General features: G+C 37.0%; 1 long non-coding RNA gene across 1 annotated transcript in view; it reads right to left on the reverse strand.

The window, feature by feature from the left end:
• Positions 1-10,256, reverse strand: part of LOC129777322 (uncharacterized) — a 294,287-nt gene extending 284,031 nt beyond the window's left edge. Inside the window, exon 1 of the long non-coding RNA XR_008743227.1 lies at positions 10,246-10,256. This is a non-coding gene — a long non-coding RNA (uncharacterized LOC129777322). The remainder of the gene's footprint in view (positions 1-10,245) is intronic.
• Positions 10,257-22,269: the final 12,013 nt, after the last annotated feature.

Below are 22,269 nucleotides of genomic sequence, written 5' to 3' on the forward strand. Positions count from 1 at the left end.
TGGCGTAACGACCCACAGCTGACCTCATATGAAGAACGCTGTGTACTGATTCACTTACCAACACTGCAAAAACGACGTGAGTTTCTCCAGAGACTGCTGATTTTCGACCTTCTCAGCAATAATCTTGACTGTAGAGAACTTTTGGACAAGCTTCGAATCAACGCTCCAGGTAGATCAACCAGACAATCTGTTTTCTTTCGGCAAGCAACGCATCGCACTCTATATGGACAAAATAACCACTTGGATGTTTGTTGCCAACGTTTCAATGAAGTGTTTTATTTGTTTGAATTTATATGACAAGAAATGTGTTTAGTATAAAGATCAATAATCAATTTTAGTCTTTCCGGCATTCTTGACGTGGGACTACGTCTAACCGGAGTATATGGGGGGTATAATGAAAACCTAAACACAGAACGCGCAGGTAAAAATGAAAGATTCCGAAAGCTTACAACTCGAACATTTCTTACTGGATCGGAAAGATGTCTGCATCAATTGATAGGGAATATTTCTACGCTTCTATCGCAATTTATAAAATGTTATTTTTGGTGGGTCTCCGTAGCCACATTGGTTGCGCGTTCGCTTAGTAAGCGATCGATCGTGAGTTCAAAACTCAGGGCCCCCATTGACCATCTTTGTGTTGTTACAGAATAGCTACGTCCAAGCAACAATCATCAGCGATGGAGATCGATCCACGGTCGAAATAAGATCGATTCATCCATACAACTGCTCTGCTCTGCAAGAAACATCGGGCTGCTGTTCTATAAATAACTCAACAATGATCAATCAACTGTCTCCGCTGTCCGGTCTAACTGGATAATGGAAGAACAGAACGAAAACTCTTAGGCCGTCTACACATTAGGCAACAGCAACTCAGCTCTGCACATTGAGACAACTCGAACGCGATGAATTCGTTAAGTTTTTATCCGTCATCATAAACTGCCTAATCGCTGGCAGAGATGCCATTTATTTAACTGCCGAAAAAATCATACGGAGAGCAAATTATGAAAAATTGGTTTGAAAAAAACTACTTTACTTGGGATTTTTCTTGACACCAGGCAAAGAAAAAATAAATAAAAACTTAATTTCACAAATCATCGAATCAAATTGAATGCATACGCGGCTTCTTAAAACTACAATAGAATCAAAAGGGCACATTTGAAATACAATTTACACTATAGCAGAAAAAAAATCTGCTTATCTGGCATTCCTGGATGTACTTTTTTCGAAGGTGTTTCATCTCATATATCAAACAATAATACCATTTTTATTTAAAAAATGTACCGTTGTGTTAATATTCCTTCGTGTGTACAATAGATTTCAGAATTTCTTTTGGGTTCTGCTTTTTTTCTAAATTCTAAATATTTCTAAAAAATGGATGTATATATTTATTTTTCGTTGGAGTAATACCACAAACCAGCAAACAATATTTACAAACATAAAAAATCATTGAAATAAGAATACAGCCGAAAAGAATTATATAAAGAAAACAGAAAAATTTTCAACAATTCTTCTAAAGAATGATTTATGTATACACTAACGCTAAATATGAAAAATTCTCCCAGGGGTCACATATTCGCAGACCGCACCTTCGCACATGGTACACTCGAGAATCAGGGATGATAACGGTTTCCCGGGAAATCTGACCAGAATTATCCAATCTTAGGCTATCTGTTGGTATTTGTTGAATCATTATTATAGCCGACGGCATCAAGCTAAAGGTGACATGTTTACCTAACATACTTATTTCGGCTTGCTGATAACAACAGACAGCAACAATTGCTGTTAACTTGGAAAAAACACATCCAGCGGATTCTGTGCTTCTTGCTCAATCTCCAATATTATACGCATCCTTGACCAATTCAGCACTCTTCCCGGACGGTATATCAAGAGAACTTGCATATTGATGGCATTTCCTAACGTCAAACGAATATATATTATATATAAACTAAACCAAAGTAGCAAAATACTTACATCTCGTTCGTTCATAGAAACAGATGCGCCAATATTGTAAACACTGTTTTGCTTCACCACTGACAGATATTGAAATTCAATGAACGCAGAAATCAAAACGTCAACAGCAATTGAACGAAAAGGTTGCCGACACAAATCGCGCGCGACTCGACATGCTGAGTTGAATCGAAAAAGTTGGTCCGACCAAAGTTGCCAGTTGCCTAGTGTGTATGCTCCCATTTGATTACACATGTTCTCAACTTTTTTGACAGATTCGTTAAGTTGCTTTCCAACTTAGGTTGCCTAGTGTGTAGATGGCCTTACGCCTATATGGCAACTGTGTAAATGTGTACCATATGCAATGGTATAGAAGGGAATGCTCTAACGCCGAAAACATGACAACTGTGTAATGTGCTAATTATAGATATGATAAACATGTGACATGTACACGATTGAAATTCGGCTCTGTTACAGCTAAAATGCTAATGAGTCTAAAATAAACAAAAGGGATAAAAAATTTAAAAAAAATGTTATTTTTCATTAGCTGAACAATTAAATAACTGTAAAATGTTAAGCGTTATCTAAACGTCCTAACTGCCTCGTTTTGATTGGCCCGATTTACGGTTTCCCTAACACAACCATCAAAACCAAGCAACCTTGGAGATAGCGACATTGCAAACACATGAAAGTTGGAGGTATTTTAGTTCCGACTGAGTGTGTTTCCCTAACACAGACTTCAAATGCATGGAGCGTAGGGAAATTGGCATTGCAAATACATGCAGGCCGGGGGTAATTTTGTTCCGACTGAATATGTTTCCCCAACACAGACTTCAGAACCAAAATGTCTGGGGAAATCGGCTTTGCAAACAAATGCAAATTGCGAGTACGTTTGTACTCGCTTGCCTTTGTGCAAACTAGAAAATGTTTCCTTAACACGGTCTCCTAAACTTAGGAACCTAATATATATATATATATATATATATATATATATATATATATATATATATATATATATATATATATATATATATATATAATATATAATATATATAGTATAAAAAAAAGAAGTTGTTGATTCATGCAAGCCGGGGGTACGTTTTTTTCCACTCCGAAAAGTGTTTTCCTAACATGGATTAGGGTAAATGATCTTGGTTTGTCCAATTTGGGGTGTTTTTACGCAACTAGTAAATGCAAATCGATTTGTCTTCATGAAAATCACACATAATCGATACTAGTTTGGGTCTGTTGAAAAGCCCCAAGTCTCTAGTTGCTAATACTACCATAAGGTGTTGAAATTGTTCAAATTTTTATGTTTTTTAACGATTTTCCTTAAAGAAGAATTATGATCATGGTTTGACCACCTCTGATCATGGTTTGCCCAAAAAAATGATCATGGTTTGTCCGGTTTTAGAAATCTCCATTTTTGAATGAAAACATTCGAATTCATAATTAGATGTTGCATTCATCATTGTTTGAGTTTACTGTCATCATATTGATTCATTCATAATTTAGGCTTTCTTCAGAATATTGGGCATTTTAGAAGTGTTCACCTCAACACAATCAACACAGAAAAACCATACTTCTGCTATGCGCAAAGCACACCATAAACAAACATAAACAAACTGCAGCGCGCCAAGCGGTTGCCATATAAATCATGTGGACAGAACAACATTATTGAATTGGACAACTCATGATCAGAATTGAGTTCATCAAAATGCGTTAATTTAATGGTTTAGCTATGTAAATCCGATACAAATGGTGAGCAAGCATGATGTTTACAATATTTATAAGTGTTGTAATCCAGAAAAGGTCTGAATACGTGCCAAATAATCATCTGGTGATCGATTAAAAGTTAGATCGAATGAGGGGCGCATTGGCACAAATGGAAGGTGTATTTTATAATCCTTTAAAACATGTGATTTCGTAAAAATATACTATCAAACTACTATAAATCATGTAAAAGGCAATTTCATTTATATGTTTCGAAACATTCGAAGGCCTTATTTGACACAGGAGCGCTGAATTAGAGCATTCAAAAAAGTGGGCAAATCATGATCATATTTTCGACTGGACAAACCAAGATCATTTACCCTACAAAAGCGGATACGAACACAACGCTTTGGCTCGGTTATTCGAGATAGCAAGATCGCATATGCCTTCATATCTTCTGCTCACTGAATTTCTACGCATATCATTTGATGATTAGGCAAAATGTTGATAACCATTTGCTGCGATAACGCCAATTGATTAAACAATATGCGTTCGACGCACATGTCAAAATCGAAACTGAGTCCCTGAAGTTTATCAAATCAAGCAAATTCACTGTTCGAGAAGTACATACACTTGAGAGATGCAAACTTCAGAAGAAAACGTAAAATAAAATAATCGTTTGATAATTCTTTCGTTCACATAATTTTTCTTACGCATCATACCGAACGTAAAAGGACTATCATTAAATTTACTTGTAACCAAGCACATAACATATCACAATGCATGAATTGACCTTACATGGTATTATACAATCTTTTTACTCACAAAGCAAATATATTGAAGTCAATTGAATTCGGAAATTGTTTCATTCAATCAATACAAACAAATGATTGCTAAGCTAAGGTAGTCCCACGTCAACCTTGTGGTTATATAATAGATTTAACCCACCCATTTTTTTTTTGCGAAGACTGTATCGATAGATAAATAGACAATGAAAAAAACTCAATTCAAATGCAGTTACTACAAACAATCACAGTCCTACGTCAAGTTCCCGTCCGTGTCTCTAGGCCCAGACTTATCCACTTATCCAGTAGATCTCACTGCAATGATCTAGGATACAAGTTAGGGCTGAATAAGATGTCGCTATTGAATGGTATATATTCTGATAGATAATAATATAAACGAAAAGTGTATAGCTGCTATCAGCAACGAAATTTCGAGGATAGGATCAAATATTTTAACACATAATAAGCTTTCAATGAAGCAAGCACTTTTGCTTACCTAGGAAACGTTTCTACCCAAAATATGTGCACTTTCAGGCTGGTTTATCGTTCTCGCAGCGGAAATGCTGGCCGCTGTTGTTCACTCATCTGCACGTGGGGAAAATTTGCTCCCGTAGATACCACCTCTTCTGGCTCGGGCCACACACCGGGATGTAATTATGCCTTCTAGTTCCCGCACAATGACCACACGCACCCTGTTCAGGGGCTGCTGCTTAGCCTGGCACAACTAATCGCGCGCCCACATACACAGGCACACAAAAACACAAATCGCGTCCGCACTGCAGGCTACAGAAGGGCACACACCCGCCCAGGATGTTCAACTCCGGGCCAACTGAGCTGTAACAGTGTTAGTCCTTCTCCGGTTAGTCCAGTCCGTGTTGTTTTGTATACTTCCCGTATATTTATCTCGTATTGCACATTATTTTTTAATAATAATACAACTGCTTAGGGTCCAAACTGTTCTACATGTTTATACCGTTGAAACTCGCATGAACTCACTTACACACACTGGTGATTAGTTTTCAAATAACCTCGATTTCGATTCCAAAACTCGCGATTTTTTTTTTTAATTTCAACAAAACATTAACTTTTCATCCGATGGCTAACTTAGGGTACACTTTTCCGTTCAATTTTGCTCTTCTCCAAAAACGGCAATGAAAACGAACCGAGGATCCACGAAAGAAAAACAAAATCATGCAAAAGGTGTGTTCGAAAAGTGTTCCTTTATACTCGCTGAAGGTATAAGCTTCCAGGACTAGTTGGCCGAAACGTTGTTGAAACTGTTTATCCCGATGCTGGTCCTCGAGAGGGATTAATACGTTCCTCTTTAATTATCGATTAATTTTGCACGGTGCACATTTTTTGGCAATTTTACTTTCCCTATCATTCACCTCCGGTGCTCCTTGCGGGTCGTGATCCACATAATTTTAATGATTATATATTTTGGTTGTTGTTGTTTGGTTTGGATTCTTCTGTTTTTTTTTTGCTGTTTTCGGTAAATGACGATTTTTAAATATTAAATTTTTACTTATAATGGAAAAAATAAGAAATTTGACGCCGGTATTTTTGGCATCGCGCGACGGACGGCGATAACACGCGTATTAACAACGACGCTAGAACAGCGTGACTGAGCGTCATTATGCGCTAAAAAGAAACACTGACCGCTGGGTAATTACATACACGTACATACTATATGGGGGGCCCAGGCCAGCCAGCCAGCCAGCGATCCAGGACCAGGAGAACCTAAGCATCAGCTTTTTCCCCAAAACGCCCGAGCCGAACGCCGAAAAGGGTAGGCGAGTGGTGGCGACACAAAAAATCCCTCTTTTCCAACTGCGTTTTGTGTGGATCGGGAAAAAATTCATCATTTTCCGAGTTTTCTCTGTTTGGTGGCAGGATAAAAAAAAACATAAGCGAGGAGAATGACTGCCGGAAAAAAAAGCGTTCAGCGGCGGCATCCCTCTATGTACGCCAGGCCCGCATGGTTGGACACGGCAGTAGCAGCAGCAAAAAAAAATCTGCACCCGATCCGAATTTTAGGTGGGGGCTCTCGCTCTCTTTTCCGTGGATCTCTCGCGGCCTCTCCACGCTGTGTATGAGTGGCCTGGCCTGGCCTGTTTATACATAAATTTTTCCCGAAACGAAAATTCCAATTTACCCCCTTTTGTGTGCGCTCAGCCTATTGGGGGGTAGCGGAAGCAGCAGCAGAATGACTGGGAGGGGGTGTAGCAGATGGATGACGCGGAAAATCATTCTCGGAAAAAAAATCTATACACATATATTTTATCAATACATTTTTCTGGCGCAAGCGTCTGATTGTGTTTGCGTACATCGGAGGGTCCTTTTTATCCTTTTTTCCGCTCCGCCTTTTACACATATATGTACGGGATCAACACGACAGCGTGTGTCGTGACATACAGCCCCAATCGCGTACATCCATGTATTGGGGATGGGAAAATGTCGCGCTTTTCGCGCCAGTTGTATGCATTTTCCCTGCAGAAGATTGACGGAAACAAAAAAAAGCGTGGAGGTCGCGCGTTTTTTCTTATCTCATTCGATGAACGAGAAACATTTTCTGATGTGAATCTCCTTTGCTGTAGCCAATATTATTCCTTAAAGTTCTAATGTCTAAACCGTCGCACGCATCTCGAATCCATCTCGCTAGTTAGGTTATGTCGTAAAAAACATAACACATAATTCTTACTCAATGCAGCAGACCGCCGCAATGCAATGTGCGTTACTTGTATGGGGCTACACTGGGAAGGAAAAAACCGGATGCATCATGCATCCACCTACCTACACAAGGGTAGGTCGAACGCAGTTTTGCGCGCGTGACGCGCTATTGCAACGCACCAATTCAAATCCTGTGTTAGTTATACTCTCGTGGAGCGCACTCCACATCGTCAAGCCTATGTACGAATGACGCCCCCCACTCAAATACCTAAACATTCCCCAATGTTTTGATAGTTCGTTTTTTTTTATTCATCAACTCTGACGAACCAAACATGCCAGGCTGCGTTTGGAAAGAAAGAAACGCACCACAGCAAAAAAAACTCCCAATCTCGCTATATAGGCACAATAATGTTTACCCCGGTATATGATTTCGCTGGGCGATTCACACGTCGAGATGGACTTCCTTTTTTACCCCGCAGAACTGCAGTTTCCTGTGCTCTCCATCGCTTGCAGCGTGATGCATATTTTTCTTCCTCTCGGGTGCGCCCCATCCATCCATCCATCCTTCCATCCGTTCATCGATGATCATCATCAGCATCACTCTTTGGAAGGTAAAGTTGACCGGTTCTGTGTGGGTGTGCTGATGTGCCTACGAATGTTTGTCCACCACTCGAGCTACTTGAATTCTTTGCATCTTTGCACTCCGAGAACACACAGTTCGACTGCAGCGAGCGGTGTGTCGTGGAGAAATATGGGGTCGAATGTCCCTAGGTGGACGGTAAATAATCCTGAGGCGATTTGTCACCATTGCATTTCCTAAGCGGTATAACTGTTCAGCTAATTACAATAATTCTATTTCTAATTCAAATTCTATTATATCACCTGATTTTTTACTGACGTAGGATTACGTCTTTCGGGCCCAAAAAAAATGACCTGTACAAAATTAGAGCTGAACCGGACATGATTTAGGAGTGCACTCAAATTTTTTTTTCCAAAATTTTTTCGGCCACTCAGACTCAACCCCAAAAGGTCGATTTTCGGTGAAAAGATTTTTTTGGAAATGACACCAGGAAAAAAATTGATTTTCCAAATTTCATGTACCGCATCATATTCTTTTGGCCAATAAACAAAATGTACAAGGTCAATTTTTGAAATTCTATGATGAAATTTTCTCCATACATCCATTGGCACTCTAAGTGACATACACTTTATTTATATAGATACAACGTACATTTCATATTTTTTGTACATTTTTACTGTGACATGCAGGGTTGCCAACCATAATTTCAAAAAATCAGGAAGAATGAAAACAGAATTCAGGAAGAAATCGGGATGGTTTATATTGGGTTGTTCGGAAAGTTCGTGACGATTTTTGAAAAAATAAAAGCATTATTTTTTATAGACAGACTTACGTATATACATATTTACTTTACATTCTACATTTCTATTATTGTATTCTACAATTTTTCGCCATTCTTAACGCAGCTTTAAAATTATATCGGGCCTGATTCTCGAATACACTTCGAATACACTTCACGGTGGGAACGGAATGAAACGTATCCGCGATGACAACGGTACGGTGTCAACATCTGGATACGAGATTAGTTTCCCACTAAACTTATCATTATAATATAAAATTATCTTTACTTGAAATTTTTGTATGAGATTATTATATCACATGAAGAAAACAAAGTTTTCCACTCACATTGAATACCAGTTTGATACGAAGAAGTTAATTTTCATTAAAGATTTTTTATTTGAAAAAGTGCTCATTCTGCCTGAAAACTCATTATTATCTTCGACACTTCACTAACTCGTAAAACGTAGTTCAATGGCGTGCCGTTTATTTCGTTTCCACCGTGAAGTGTATTCGAGAATCAGGCCCATCCTCTCAGAACATGTTTGTTTACTCGTATTTTCAATGCTACCTATAGAGTTGAAGTTTTCGCCATTGAGAGAATTTTGCAGAATTTTTGGGTCGTTTATATTTCAATATTAGCTGACCCGGCAAACTTCGTCCCGCCCGAAATTTATTTTTTTTGTTATCACATCCACGTTTTCTTACTAAGCGCCCGTTCATGGGTCCAATCGCAGAACTGTTCATTGATTGATCTTCTAATCTACCCTTTAAAATTATTTTTTACTATAAAATTTCAGTACTTTTACCAAAACTCGACAATATAATATCAGATTATTTTCAGACACAATTCTCGTGCAAGATTTTTCATCCACTTGCAAATAACATATTTCTCCGTTACATGGAATAAATGTTTGATACAGAAAATATGATAGAATGAAGACAGCCCTAAATCGGACAATTCCTTTCTTCAGTTTTGCTCTTATCAACACATCCAGCGATCCATTTTTATCTATCTAAATAAGCTATATAAATCTATATAACAACACTTGTCAATATGTAATTGTAGAACACATGCGAATTGAATTTTCCGAATTTTCCCAATTTCTTTCAGAGTTTTCCGAAAATTTTAAGTTGTCATGTTTGGTTGGGATATGTACATTATTTTTATGGGACCCCTAACCTAACCTGACCCCTAAAATCTTCCCAAGCTAAATTTGGTTCCATTAGCTTAATTAGTATTCGATTTATGCAGAAAACCTCCATATGCCAAATTTGGTTTCATATGCTTGATTAATTCTCGAGTTATGCAGAAAGGGCCTGGCCGGGTAAGGGAGTAAAAAGTGCCCCCAAACCAAATCACTAGCTGTATGGCAAATATTGTATAGGATATTAAATAAGAAATTTTGACGGTTTATTTGAACCCTTATGTGGTTTGGCGTAGGATCTATAGTGAAAAACGTACTTTTTCGTTTATTTCACGTCGTCCTCAAAAGCTTTGAGATAAAAATTTGGAAAAAATACTGAATCTCACTACGGTGAATCAAAAAAAATTATCAAAAAAAAATTTCATCAAAAATGTTAGTACTAAAAAATATTGAAATTTTGATTATTTTTTTTTGGGATTTAGAGATTCAGTACTACCCTAATTCATATTTTATTGTGTTTCTAAGGCTTTTCTAGACATGTGTGATTTTTTTCAGATTTTTTCAGTTTTACGCGCTAAAGAGTCTGGCTGGGTGAAGGAGTGAAAAGTCCCCCAAACCAAATCACCAGTTGTATGGAAAATATTGTATAGGGTACTAAACAAAACATTTTGGCAGTAGTACCATATATTTGAGTCCTTATTTGGTACACCATAGGATATATGGTGAAAAATGCACCTTTTCGTTTTTTTAACGCCATTCTCAATAGCTTTGAGACAAAAATATGAAAAAAAAACTGAAAGTACATCTTACTTAGGTGTATCGATCAATATTTTCAAACAACTTTTTCATCAGAAAATCAAACACTAAAAAACAAATTAAAATTAAAATTGATTTTTATTTTTATTTTAAATTAAATTTCAATTATTTTTTTATTCTGAGATTCAATACTACTCTAGTTTGTATTCAAATTTGTTCCTACGTCTGTTTTAGGGATATGTGATTTTTTTTCAGAATTTTTCGCGGTACAAAAAATATATATATGTATTTTCAGGCATTTCGAAATTTTGAAAAAAAATATAACTCTGAGACCCAATTTTACACTAATTTTTATTTAAATGCGTTCGTATGTGTTGTTTCTTCCACATGTAGCGTAATTTTTTCTTGAATTTTTAAGAGGAATGCGCGAAAAAAATATTGTTTTTTTGGCCTTTGGGCATCTTTAATTTATTTTGAATTTAGAGACTCTTTACTGCTCTAATATTTCTTAAATTTTGTTTTTCATATGTCTAAATTTTGTCGGTATATTCAGAGCATTGCGCCGTACAATTTTTTTTCTCGTATGTTAAAATATACGAGATTATCTTTACATTGGATTTAGATGGTTTACCAAATTTATAGGTGTCAGCAGTACGATAGAGCTCTATGAGAAAAAAATAAAGTCCTCGTGGAAAGATCATTCGGATTGATGAGCACTTAAAAGAACACTTAAAAAATCCGCTTTTTTTATTTTTTTTTACATTTTACAATTGAAAACCACGAATACAATATAATAATCGATCTCAAGAAAATAAAAATAATAATACAGACGATGAAGAAAATTATTTTTGTGTCTCGGAAAAATATAGGAAAAATAACGCCACATGTGGAAAAAAAGACACATACGAACGCATTTAAATAAAAATTAGAGCAGAAGTGGGTCTCAATGTAATTTTTTTTCAAAATTTCAATATTGAATTTGGTTTCATTTGCTTGATTATTTCTCGAGTAATGTAGAAATTTGTGTTTCATTTGTATGGCAGCCTCGCCTTAGAGGGAAAAATGGGAAAAAAAAATTTCCCATTACCTCAAAATTTCAAATAAGTTATCCCATAAAAAAAATGGGTGGGTTATATCTATGATATAACCGCAAGGTTGACGTGGGACTACCTTAGTTTAGCAATCATTTGTTTGTATTGATTAAATTTTTGTTTGAATGAAACAATTTCCGAATTCAATTAAATTCAATATATTTGCTTTGTGAGTAGAAAGATTGTTTAATTCAGTCGGAACAAAAATACCCCCGATTTGCATGTATTTGCAATGCCAATTTCCCCAGACATCTTGGCTACGAAGTCTGTATTGGGGAAACACATTTCAGCCGGAACAAAAATGCCCCCGACTTGCATGAATTTACAATGCCAACTTCCTTACGCTTCATGGATTTGAAGTCGGTGTTAGAGAAACACATTCAATCGGAACAAAAATACCCCCAACCTGCATGAATTTGCAATGCCAATTTCCCTACGCTCCATGGATTTGAAGTCTGTGTTAGGGAAACACAGTTCAGTCGGAACAAAAATACTTCCGACCTTCATGTATTTGCAATGCCGATTTCTCTAATGCTGCTTGGTTTTGAAGTCTGTGTTAGGGAACACATTTCGATGAGAACAAAAGTACCCATACTTTCATCTATTTGCAATACCGATTTCCCCAAGGCTGCTCGGTTTTGATGGCTGTGTTGGGGAAACCGTAAATCGGGCCAATCAAAACAAGGTAGTTTGGGCGTTTAGATAACGCTTAACATTTTACAGTTATTTAATTGTTTATCTAATGAAAAATAACATTTTATTAATTGCGATAGAAGCGTAGAAATATTCCGTATCAATTGATGCAAACATCTTTCCTATCCAGTAAGAAATGTTCGAGTTATAAGCATTTGGAATCTTTCATTTTTTCCTGCATGTTCTGTGTTTCTGTTTTCATTTTACCCCCCATATACTTTATTTCGACTGAAATGTGTTTCCCTAACACATACTTCAAATACATGGAGCTTAGGGAAATTGACATTGCAAATACATGCAAGTCGGGGGCATTTTTGTTCCGGCTGAAATGTGTTTGCCTCTAACACAGACTTCAAAAGCAAGATGTCTGGGGAAATCGACTCAGCAAATGAATGCAAACTGCGAGTACTTTTGTACTCGCTTGCCTTTGTGCAAGTGCCTGAAGTTCATCAAATCAAGCAAATTCGCGGTTTGAGAAAAACGTACACTTGAGAGATGCAAACTTCAGAAGGAAACGTAAAATAAAATAATCGTTTGATGGTTCTTCCGTTCACATATTTTGTCCTAGGCATCATACCAAACGTAAAAGGACTGTCATTAAATTTACTTGTAATGAAGAACATAATCTATCACAATGCATGAATTGACCTTATAAGGAATTATACAATATTTTTACTCACAAAGCAAATATATTGAATTCAATTGAATTCGAGAATTGTTTCATTCTATCAAAAATTTAATCAATACAAACGAATGATTGCTACGCTAAGGTAGTCCCACGTCAACCTTGCGGTTATATCATAGATATAACCCACCCTTTTTTTTGGGGTGGTGAATGATTTTTATGAGGAAATTTTTTGAAATTCGAGATGACCATTTTTATTGGTATTGCTGTATATGCAGTGAATTAAAAATCGATTCCTTTCTGTTTTTTCAAAACGAAATTCCACTACGATTGGAGCATATTGAGAAGTTGATGGAGTCTTTCGAAACAGTACAATCAGAGTACGAAGAGCTGGATGTTGATGAAAACTTTGCACTGGAAAATGCCAAAATAAGAGCCAAGGTCGAAGAAAAATATTCTCAAGAGAAAGCTGGTTTGCTAGTGAAGCGCTCCACCCAACAATTGCCTGTAGCATCAACCTCTACTCAACCTATCCCCGCGCAACTACCATTTCCCAACCCACTGTCGAACGTTAAACTGCCGACGATCACGCTGCCCGAGTGGTTTTAATGGATGGCTCACCTTCCACGACACCTTTCTTTTCATAATTCACTCGTCAACGGAGATATCAAGTGTGCAGAAATTTCACTATCTTCGCGCTGTTCTAAAGGGAGAAGCAGCGAATATCATTCATTCTATCACCATCACCGCTGCGAACTACTCTGTTGCGTGGGACACGCTTATCAAGCGTTATTCCAATAAGAGTCTACTACGGAAAAAGCACATACGAGCGCTCTTGAAGTACCCAAAGATCCCAAATGCCAAATGCGCCTCCACTCCACCGCATTCTTGATGATTTTAAACGGCACACCAAGGTAGTGCAGCAGTTAGGAGAACCTGTCGAACAATTTAGTTCCATTCTGATAGAGCTGCTGGTAGACAAATTAGATGACCCCTCACACAGCGCATGGGAGGAATCAATCGCATGAGATGAAAATCCAGGCTACGCCCAAGCCCATCCCAATCCAAAACCGGAAACCACAATTCTGGAATCCAAAAGCAGAATGCCTCCCGTGTCAGCTCCAACGCTATGGCTGAAAGTGTCAACAAGGAATATCCGTTATGTCCCGCCTGTGAAAAACAGAACACCAACTACAGCGTTTGTGGAAACATGAAGAGGTGACCGGAACGAATAATTCGGCAGATGAGCAGCACGCTTTTCAACGATTCGATTGGTCAGAACGAAATCAAGAAATACACCCAGATCTCAAATTGCAGTACCCCAACATTATCGAAGAATACACCGTCACGAAGGAGGACAGTTCAACGACTAAAAATCGAATTATATTTGACGACTCAGCGAAGATGGCTCAGGATAAATTGCTCAGCATTGTTCTGTGTTTCCGACAGATCCCAATTGTGCTTATGGGTAATATTGGAAAAATATCCCGCCATGTTTTGTTTCACCCCGACAATCACCTGCTCCAAAGAAAATTATGGAAATACCGAAGCACGCACGATTTTATCTCGTCCTTGCAAACTATGCACAAAGTAGTACAAGATGAAGGCATGCATTGTGCCAAGGCCAGCCTCCTGTGCTTAGGTTGGGGTGATGAAATCACTCCAAATCCTCATCGTAAGTGGTAACCATTTTGCCAAAAACCCTCATCTCTTCCAAAATTACGGATTGATCACAATACATTTATCTCGAATAACCGCAACAAATTAAATAAATTATATCATATTCACATCTATTGGCGGTTTCAAGCCCACAGCCTTCATTTTTGGCACCGGCGAAAATCGAAGTACCAGAGAGTAGTTCCAGATGCCACATACGACCAACAGAAATTCTGCAACATTGAAGATGGCAGTGTGGACCATGAAGGACGACAGTCATCTACCGACGCGCTGGCCTCCCGCTTGTATCCGAACCTTACAATGTCTACGTGATGGTTCTACAAACCTCAGGAGGGTATTGAAGTGATCTATATTGAAGATTTGTTCTTTCTGCAAAGACGAAAAACTTTGAATTATAACTTAAATTTAAGTTGTTGTTGAAAATTGTATTTTCAAGGTGGCCGGTTAATGTTAGATCTGCAACGGAAGATACTTGAAATCTAGCAATCTACTAATTTAGTGATTTAGCAATCTAGCAACCCAATGTTTTTCGCTCCTATAGCAACGCTTTTCCACCCAGTTTGTTACTTTTCATCGAACCTTCAAGAATGGAAGACGTATGAATTATGATGGAAGTTTTTTATAAACTTCGCGAGTTGTTTAATTAATATCCTGAAATAGTTCAACGAGTCGTTGGTTGTGCTATACTGCTGTATAGCATAAATCAAACAGTGTCCCCCGAGTGTTCCCAGAGTGTCCTTCGAGTGTTCCCCGTTGAAACCATCTGCGGTCCACCTAGCGATCGTGATTGGAGTTCCCCATTTTCCACGGAAAAATTGCAGCAATTCACCCGTTGAAGAAATCCCGCCCCATTAGTGTTCAACCCCATCAGCGGCCAAATTGAGTTTTTCAAGATCATGGAATACGCAGTTTTATAATGAGAGTAGAATTGAATGTATGTTTCAAATTTCAGATCAATCAGTCAACAGATGATAACTGTGTTCTACTAGTCAAGCCCTTTCATTTGATACTCATATTGATGGGGTTCTGAGAAAATATGAAATCCGTCAATTTGTAGTGGCCTCCATCTTGGATTTGCATTTTTCATAAATAACGGTGTTCTACTGGTCAAGCTCTTTCATTTGATACCCATATTGATGGGGTTCTGAGAAAATATGCAGTCTGCCATTTTGTAGTGGCCGCCATCTTAGATTTGTATTTTTCATAAATAACTGTATTCTACTGGTCAAGCTCTTTCATTTGATACCCATATTATCTATTCAACATGGAATTCTTATACAAATTATTCAAAATTTACGAAAATCATAAATAAAATACTCCGGATAATCGAATCCGAACTTTATTTCTAGTAAATAAATGAGTATTTTTCATGCTTTTTCTCTATAATGCATATTTTCGATGGTACAGATTTTTGGAAGAAAAAGTACAGATGAGAAAGATTTTTAACCCCTCTGGTACAGATAAAAATGTGGCAACACTGATCGTGCGGATAAATTGATTATAATCATAGAGGAAATATTATGGTCAAAAATCTATTGAATCAAATAGTGTATCGGAAATGTCTTATCAATATATAGAAGTTTTTTTATATTTTCAAAAAGATTCCGCCAGGTTCATGAAAGCAAATCCTCGAACGCCGCGTGGTGCACTCTTCGTTCAAATCCTGTACTCGTTTCCCCACGCAAAAAAAAATCATAAATTATCTTTCAACGGAGTGGGCGAAAACCCGCCAAAGACCGACAAAACCACGTTTCGAACGTTCCGAGCGTAGCGTCCACGAGCCGAGAGAATCGTTCTTATGCGGATGCACTGTGCAAACGCAACGGTGTTGGGTAACCCATATACCCAGCATGATGCGATAGCGAATTGAATACGAGCATGCAAGGGATGTGAAGTCAGTCAGTACGCTTCCAGGACGATGCCGTCATAAAGTGCATCTCGGAAAACAAAAACAAACGGAAGCACGGAGCGACCCGTTCACTTTCGGCCGGTGCGGCCGCGAAGGTCCTCGAGTCATCCGAACTCATCAACCTTGACGGTGACCATCCGTATTCGTACGGACGATGATGATGACGATGGTGGTGATGATGATGATGATGATGGAGATGACGATGATTGCGCGCCAATATGCCGTCGTTTTACCGATATTTTGGGGGAGAAGGCACCGGTGATGTTTCGAAAAAATAATTTAAAAAAAAACTTTCCACCAGTAAAAGGACTCTTTCCAATTGTGCATTCTTTCTTTTCTTTTTGATCGAACGTCGTTGTGTATATGTGCATCGTAGCACGAGGGGAAAACCCCTTGCTTACACTCTCTGGCGTTTGGAACGTGTTTTTTTTTGTGGCCGCTCATCGCTGCAGCGGATATGCACGGCTTCAGACCGGAATTTAGATCATTGAACTTGAAAGCGGACTATAAACGATGTGTTTTCAGATTGCTCTCTCCCTTCGGTGCGCGATGAATAAAATAAATGCAACAAAAACAACTTTTTAACCGACTTTTGATATTTTCTCTTCGATTTTTCCTCAACCTTGACTGCTCGTATCATACACCGTAATAAAGTGGGTTCGTAGTATATAAATTTGATCATTCTTTTTTTTTGGTTTTCGGCATTTTTTCGGCGGCGTGTTTTATCGTTTGCCGATAATTATATAATAAATTGAATGATTTCACACATACACAAACGACGGTTTCGGGGGATGGTGCTGTTTATAATTTTTCGACAATTTTACTGTTTTGTTTTTATTTTCGGTGCTTGACCGTGTTTAATGTATCCGTTATTGCGTATATTTTGGATAACTTTCCCCGGTTTGGTTGAAAACATAAATAACCAAATAAAAACCACGTGTGGGGGACATCACGTACATCGTAACCCAATTAACCATCGTGACAAATGTTGTCGCTATAAGTCCGTAACGTGTTGATTGTGATACGCATTATCGATGATTATCGTTGCTTGAAATTATCCGATGATTTTCCTTTGAAGAATCTTTGCAAGGTATCACTTCCGGATTAGGGTTTCCAGTGGAGTAGAATGAATTAGTATCGTGGCAATTCTTTTCAGAATTGAGGTTCAAGGCTATCTTTCATACGAAATATCATCTTATAAGCGAATGGTTGGTGTTAGATAATTTAAACTATAAGGAGTATATAGAGACATCAAACTATGAAGAATGTAGTTTGATATTGTTGGAAGCGGACACGGTTTGCAGAGGAACGTCCAACGTCAAGGAAGTTACTTCGTCAAGGCGGTTGAGGAAGGAGCTTGGATTGAGTTGTCCCCAAGGCCACTTCTCAGGACTAGAAACGAATGAACTGCGAAAGTTTAAAGTCTCTATAATTCAACAAGTCCGTCATAACTATAACTAAATAAGTCCGTCAATCAGTCATCAAACTTGAGCAATTTCTCGCCAAATTTACCGACCACTATCCCAATTCACATTGTGCATACGGTGATAGCTACCCAACTTTACAATTTTCACTATCAAATAATCAATTCTGTTAGGGACCACTTTTTTAACTCGCAAACAAATAGCAACAAATCGATATACACAATTCTCTAACAAAAACAATACAATCATTATTATCCTAAGATGAACCGATCTCAAGATATAAAACAAACTTTTATAATCGTCATGACCATTGGTGCGGACATTTCTAAAATCAATACACCACTACCTTACTCTGCTTTCACTCATTATTGCATTCCCGTACATTTCACAAAGTTCTTGTTGATTTGCAATTTTTTGCCAACAAAAACCTAATCACTGTTTGCTCTCCGCAAGTGGCGGGATTCTCTATCGCAGCACACATTTTAACTAGTCACAGGGAGAAAAGTAAGAGATATAGGACCCCCGCTACAACAGCTTCATGCGCACTGCTCGTAAAAATCTTTTGACACCAAGATGGCGGCTCTAGCCCATCCCAATGCCGTGCTAGTTAAAAACGTCTGATACTTTTCGGATATATCTTGTAACTTATAATGTACAGATGTTTTATTTTAGCGAAAACCAATGTTGGGTCTTTCAAAGATTATCCGATTATTATTATTATTTGTCACTAGATTGTGTTCATGGTTAGGGGCTATCCACATACCACGCGGAAAACTTTAGGGGGGGTAGGGGGTATGAAAATGTCCACGCTTAACCACGAAGAAGGGAGGGAGGGAGTATAGAATAACATTCTGCCAATCCTGAGTATTCCATATTTATCAAAAAACGGCATGTTTTATATATTTTTTACTAATATCATTCTTCTTCATTGAAATACATTTTCTTAAAATAACTTACGTGTACTGTGAAGGACCGAGCTATTTCCTACGATCCTATGACTTTCATAGATATGGGTTATGCATAAACGATCATAGTCCAAAACTATGTAAATTAAAGGATTCCATTATGGTTAAGTTTTCATGATATTACGCATATGGCTTTTTCATCAAATATGATTCTCTATAGTTTTTTTTTTCTATCTCGAGAACAGTTGGTCTTAGGATAATAATTCCTGTATAGTTTTTCATGCCGAATTACTTGTAAAATCAATTTTTTGTATTTTTTTCGAAAAGTTGCAATTTTTCAAAGTATTGGAATTTCATCGATTTCTAGGAATTAATATTTACATTTGCGTAAAATGATCCATGCACCACTAGTCGTCAAACTTTAACCAATTGACCTAGTATTCTAATATTTATTTTTCTGAAAATTTCGCATAGAATGCAGTTGTAAAACATTTAATTTGATGGATTGAAGTGCCTTTTAGAGGTGAAAATAAACTTGAAATTTTTCGTTTTTTTATGGTTTTTATTAATTTTCTGCCAACAATACATGATAAGCTTGATTGTTTCTATCAACAAAATTGAAGATTTTTCCGGCAATTTTTTACCATCGAATGAATGCAACTAAACCGTTCTAAATAGCGTACTTTTTAATTTGCGTCAATTTAAGGCAAAAAGCGGGATGCGACATCGTAAATTTTGGGTGATTTTTGGAACGCTGTAACTCTGCCACGAAACAATGCATTTGTCAAAGCAATGACTGTATATTAAATAGAACATTTTCAAGCTTTCACAACTGCCCATTTTCATCTTTCACAACAACGCGATCGTTATATCATGAAACATTCATAATCCAAAGTGAAAGGATAATTTTTCATTCGATCAAGAATATCTCTGTAGTGAAAAGTTTTGCTGAAATTTCACATGAATCAAATATGAATCGAATTGATCGGGTTATTTGCATTATTACTGGCGAAGATGTTAATGTATTTCCAGAATAAGTACTCTTCTGGAATAAAGCCGTGAACGTAAATTGATTTCTTGTATCAAATATGTACAATACGAACGAAAGTCACTTCACGGTGAAAACGAAATGAATTGTATGCACTTCATATCGTTTCACCGTGCAGTGACGTTCGTGATCAGGCCTGTATACTATGTGACATCAACACATTTTTTGCAAGTGTTTAAAAAACGGGTACTAAAATTGTATCTGAAGATGATTTTAATAAATTAATGTATTTTTATTTGTTTGGCGTTTTGCAATCATAACAAAATGTCCACGTGGACAAAAAGGAGTAGGGGTATGAAAATGTCCACGCTTGTCCACGGAGGGGGAGGGGGGAGCCTAAAATAATTTTTTTCTGCCCACGTGGTATGTGGACAGCCTCTCATATATTCGGCAACACTAGTCCAACTGTGGCAAGGGAATGTGTGACTGAAAGATTACAGTTTAGGTTAATTTTTTTGTAAACAATACTTGATAATTTCACAAAATCGTATAAATATATATATTTTTTTTAAAACAAGTGAAAATTTTGACGAACTACACTATGTGACACTTTTTTACTATAGAAAGGGCAAATGCGCAACTGGAACATACATACAAAATCGTGAATTTGACGATACGAATGCAATAAGTGAATGCAGAACGCATGAGGAGTGTTTGTTCGATTTCGTTCTGGATTTTTTTATGTCAAAGATGGACCGCGCTGTCTCGGCCAGCCACTGAAAAAGTTTGTGAAATAAAGTTTTATCCTAGGACTCTCGAGATATAACCAGTTTCATATAATGAAAACCATATTCGTGAAATAATAGATAATGCATACTGCTGCTGTACACTACACTAAGATTCCGACATTTTACCAACATTGTTTTCATTATAAAATTATATATCGAGAACGGTTAGTCCTATGATAAAACATAATATATAGTTTTTCGAGTTGAATTGTAGATTGTAGATTCTATTTCTAATATTACTTTTCTTAAATGGTTACGATTTCACAAAGTATTGAAATTTCATAAATTAAACAAAAATCATATCCCCTTTTTGGTGAGACCGACATGACACCACTATACGTCAAACCTTTTCAAATTAGAAGGGATTTTCAATAAAAATATACAAAAAATGTCGAAGGTGAGGTGTTTTTAGAAATAAAAGTTTTTAAAATAAAATTCAATTCTTGAGCAAGCTTTTCGACCGTTGTATTTTAATTGTTATTTTTTCCTAATAGTGAATTAGTATTCGAACAACTTGGTCAAACATCATAGTTAAGTTAGACATACGGATTTTGAGTAACGATTTTTGATAATTGGAAATGATTTTGATAACGCCCTTTTCAAAAATCAGGCGTATTTTAAATTGGTCATATTAAAATGAAAATTTGGATTTTGAGCAGCTTTCATTGAAGCGGGTCGGATCAAAATTTGCTGTTTTTTGCCGATTTGGCGTGAAATTCCGCCATTTATAGCTATTGAAATAAAAAAAAGGCATTTTTGCATGGAGACTCTCGAAGAACCAATTTTTACCCGTTATATGCATTCGATGTATTCATATATATATATATTTTTGTTTAAGAATTAAAAAAATATATTTTTGAGAAATAAAAAAAAAATATTTATTTTTGCTGGGTATTGTTTTTAAACTTTGTTTGATATTTTTCAATGAAAATGTAGGGGGTCTCCGTAGCCACATTGGTTGCGCGTTCGCTTAGTAAGCGATCGATCGTGAGTTCAAAACTCAGGGCCCTCATTGACCATCTTTGTGTTGTTACAGAATAGCTACGTCCACGCAACAATCATCAGCGATGGAGATCGATCCACGGTCGAAATTAAGATCGATTCATCCATACAACTGCTCTGCTCTGCAAGACACATCGGGCTGCTGTTCTATAAATAACTCAACAATGATCAATCAACTGTCTCCGCTGTCCGGTGGTCCAACTGGATAATGGAAGAACAGAAAGAATATTCTTATGCCTAAATGGCTACTGTGTGAATGTACCATATGTAATGGTATAGAAGGAATACTGGCGAATGACAACTGTGTAATGTGCTAATTATAGATATGATAACCATGTGACATGTACACGATTAAAATTCGGCTCTGTTACATCTAAAATGCTAATAAGCCTTGAATAAATAAATGGGATAAAAAAAAAAAATGAAAATGTAAGCAATTTCCCAGATTTCCTTCTTCGACCAAAATTTTATGGGTCTTACAGTTTTTGGGTTAGCTTTTTTGCAAAACTTTAAGAAAAAAAGTCCTTTTTCAAAAAGTTGTTGGATTGATGAGAGTCAATACGAAAGATATTAGATCTGTTTTTTTAATGGTTTCGAAAAAAGTAACAGCAATGTTACGCATCAAGGCCACCAGAAAATTGTAATAAAGAGTTAATTATAAAATTTCGCTCCTTCCAAGTATAATTTCGAAAGCAATAAATAGGCCAATTGTGTGCAATAATTTCGCTAACGTAGAAGAACAATGTTATCGTGCTTGGACACAATGGTGTTTTTTTACTATCACGGGTAAC

The sequence above is a fragment of the Toxorhynchites rutilus genome, chromosome 1 (assembly GCF_029784135.1).
Source record: "Toxorhynchites rutilus septentrionalis strain SRP chromosome 1, ASM2978413v1, whole genome shotgun sequence".
Lineage (NCBI taxonomy): Eukaryota > Metazoa > Arthropoda > Insecta > Diptera > Culicidae > Toxorhynchites > Toxorhynchites rutilus.